Source organism: Marmota marmota, unplaced genomic scaffold, assembly GCF_001458135.2.
Source record: "Marmota marmota marmota unplaced genomic scaffold, marMar, whole genome shotgun sequence".
NCBI lineage: Eukaryota > Metazoa > Chordata > Mammalia > Rodentia > Sciuridae > Marmota > Marmota marmota.
In genome coordinates this window covers 2,954,128-2,957,066 of record NW_026000051.1, presented here as the reverse complement: position 1 = coordinate 2,957,066, position 2,939 = coordinate 2,954,128, and the positions used below count along the sequence as shown (strand labels likewise).

Genomic DNA, 2,939 nt, shown 5'->3' with positions numbered 1-2,939 from the left:
TCCTCCCTTTTTTTTTTTTTTTTGGTGGCACTGGGGATTGAACCCAGGGCCTTGTGCATGCAAAGCAAGCACTCTACCAACTGAGCTACATCCCCAGCCCCCCTCCCGCCTTCTATCCATCTCTTTTTCTTCAACTATCACTTGTGGAGCCCTCTTCTGACTGGGAGCTGGGAATACAGCATCCTGGTCCTTGCCCTTGGGAGAGCAGCCTGGTGGAGGAGCAGACATTTGAAGACCCCTGGGGGAGCATTGCGGGTGCTGTAGTAGGGATCCGGGGAGGGCAGGAGGGGCCGTTCCTCCTGGGTGGGGAGTGAGTTTGGGGGAAGAGCTGATACACAGTCGGATGCCCACAGCTTTGGGGAGAATGTCCAGAATTCTGCATGATCAGCCTCCTGTTGTCCTCGGGGTCTCAGTGTAAATGCCACCCCATTGGGAAAGTCCTCTCCTACTCCCCAGGCTGGCTCACCTGTTACTTGCCCCTTTCTCCTCCCATCCTGCGACTCTTTGTGGCATTTGCCCAGCTGTCATGAAGCAGTTGGTGGATTGGAGTGCTGAGTTTCTGTCTCCCTGATAGCTGTGATCTCTGGTCTTGTTCACAGTTGTCACCCAGTGCTGAGCGCAGTACCAGGCGCGTGGAAGCACTCCGAGGGCTTATCGTGAGTGTAAAGGGAGCTTCAGAACGAGCAGGTTGGTGACTGCCTGGTGGGGGAGCTGGGGGTGGTGCCCAGGCACAGAAGGAGGAGCCCCAGTGTGGACACAGGCTTGAGGCAGGGCCCAGCTCTGGGTGTTCAAGGAACCATAGGGCATTGGGGGGCTGAAGCCCCGTAGTTGTGGAGCAGCAGGTGTGTGAGTGAGGTGGCCTAGTCTGGGTCCATCTGCAGAGGTCGGTGGCACTGTTTAGAGACACTGTCAGTTCTAATTTTAGAAAATATAATGTAGACATTCTTTGCCTGATGGGGTTCCCTCACTTTCCTGAGATGGTGAATGTGATTATTTTGTGTGCTGTGCTGGGGTGGAACCCAGAGCCTGTGCCTGCCACACCCATGCTCTCCGCAGAACCACATCCAGCAAGGGCTGCTCCGCCCTGGGTGCTCCGTGTCGGCCGCCATTTTGCATTTCTTAGCATCCTTCAGCTGCAGGCATTAGAAGGCCTTAAACCTCTTGGAGGTTTAGCCATAAGGCCATCTAAAATTCACCTGAAGAGATCAGAGGTGGTGTTTACAGAGCTTCTTCAGCCTCAGGGAAGGGCCAGAACCCTGGTCAGCCTGTCTGTGATTCTCTTGGCCCATCCTTCATGGTCACAGATGGCTGCTCAGCTCTGGTTTCACCCTCATGGTGGCAAGGTGGCTACCACAGCTCCAGGTTCATGTCCTCACTGGGCCACTTCCCCAAGGAGAGAGAGAGAGAGAGAGAGAGACAGGAAGAGAAGAGGCAGGGAAGGTTATATGTAAGGTTGGTGAGTGGTCTCGTCTGGGCTTCTTCTCTTTTTACCTCAGAGGAAAATGTCAGACTTTGCTTATATACCATTGGCTGGAACCCTGACCCTAACCCTAACCCTAAAACTAACCCTAACCCTAAAACTAACCATAACCTTAACCCTAACCCTAACCCCAACACAAACCCTAACCCTAACCCTAACCTAACCCTAAACCTAAACCTAACTCTAACCCTAACCCTAACCCTATACCTAACCCTAACCCTAACCCTAACCATGGCCTCTCCTAGCTGCAAGGGAGGCTGGGAAAGCAAGCATGTGGCTGGTTTAGGCTCTGCAATGGAGAAAGGCAATGGAGGGGGCATTAGGATGGCTCCGGGAGAGGTCCCTTCAAGGTCCTGTGTCCCACCCCCTTGGCAGCAAGTCACTATTCAACTACCTCCTGCTCAGAACACCTCGGCTGGACATCCCGTGGCAGGTCCTTCTTTCTGACAATTCCTAAAGACAACCCTTGGCATGTGTGACCATACTACAGACCTGTACTCTGTCACAGGGGCTCTTTCCCCCCAAAGCAGAAGAAAATAAAATTCCCTCCCCTGTGGGCATGACCCCCAGTGTACAGGTCCATGTCAGTGTTTGGTGTTTCAAGTTGTCATTTCACCTCCCAGTTTCTGACCAGTTGTCCACATTACTCCCAGGGCATGCCCAGGGGAGGGTCAGATGCGTGCCCCTGATGGGCCTCCGGAGGTCGGCCGTGGTTCTGTCACCCTGAGGACCCGTGCTGCCCCTGCCCCCGCCTGGTCACCCTTTTTAGCTTGTTGTTCTGCCCTCTCATCTTCCAGCTCACTTTTATAAAGTAAGAGGACATTCAGTAAGACGCTTTGCTTGGTCCCACGTCAGCTCCTTGCAGAAAAGGCTCTGGTGAATGACCCCACACGTGGGTCAGCCATGGTGCCTGCTGCAGCGGGAGGGACTCTACTAATTCCGCCTCCTGAACCCTTGCTGATTGAGACTCTGAGGGTGTCTCCTGGTCAAGGCCACCAGGCCAGGATCAACCTAAGCAGTCCCACCACAGCCTGTGCTCACCAGGGGTCCCGTCGGAGCCCCCACAATCCCCAGCCCCCAGGCATCTCTGGCTAATGGGCCAGAGCTGAAGTGACATGTGTTCTCTCTGGGCTGACGCACACAGAGACAAGCTCCAACTTCCCTAGCCTCTTCCTCTATAAGTTGACCAAGAAGGCTACTTGCTCCAGAGAGGGAGCTGCAGGGTGCTGGAGCCCCCCAGCTTGGATCCCCGAGTGTCTGTGTGGAGCAGAGCAGTGGCCCTGTAGCCCCAGTGAGAGACAAACTACTGTGTGCTGAGCCCTGGAGATTTGGGGACTGTTTGTTCCTGCAGCAGAGTGCAGCCTAGCCTGGCTAACTCAGCACTCTTCCACCTCTGATGTCCCCACCCACTGCATGTGGGAAGCCAGATGAGCACTGTCTGCACGGTCCCTGTGGGGAG

At 54.8% G+C, this 2,939-nt stretch overlaps 1 non-coding gene across 1 annotated transcript; it reads right to left on the bottom strand.

Moving 5' to 3' along the window:
• Positions 1 to 22: 22 nt before the first annotated feature.
• On the bottom strand, positions 23 to 95 carry Trnaa-ugc. Its single transcript has one exon. It is a non-coding gene; the product is annotated as a tRNA-Ala (tRNA).
• Positions 96 to 2,939: the final 2,844 nt, after the last annotated feature.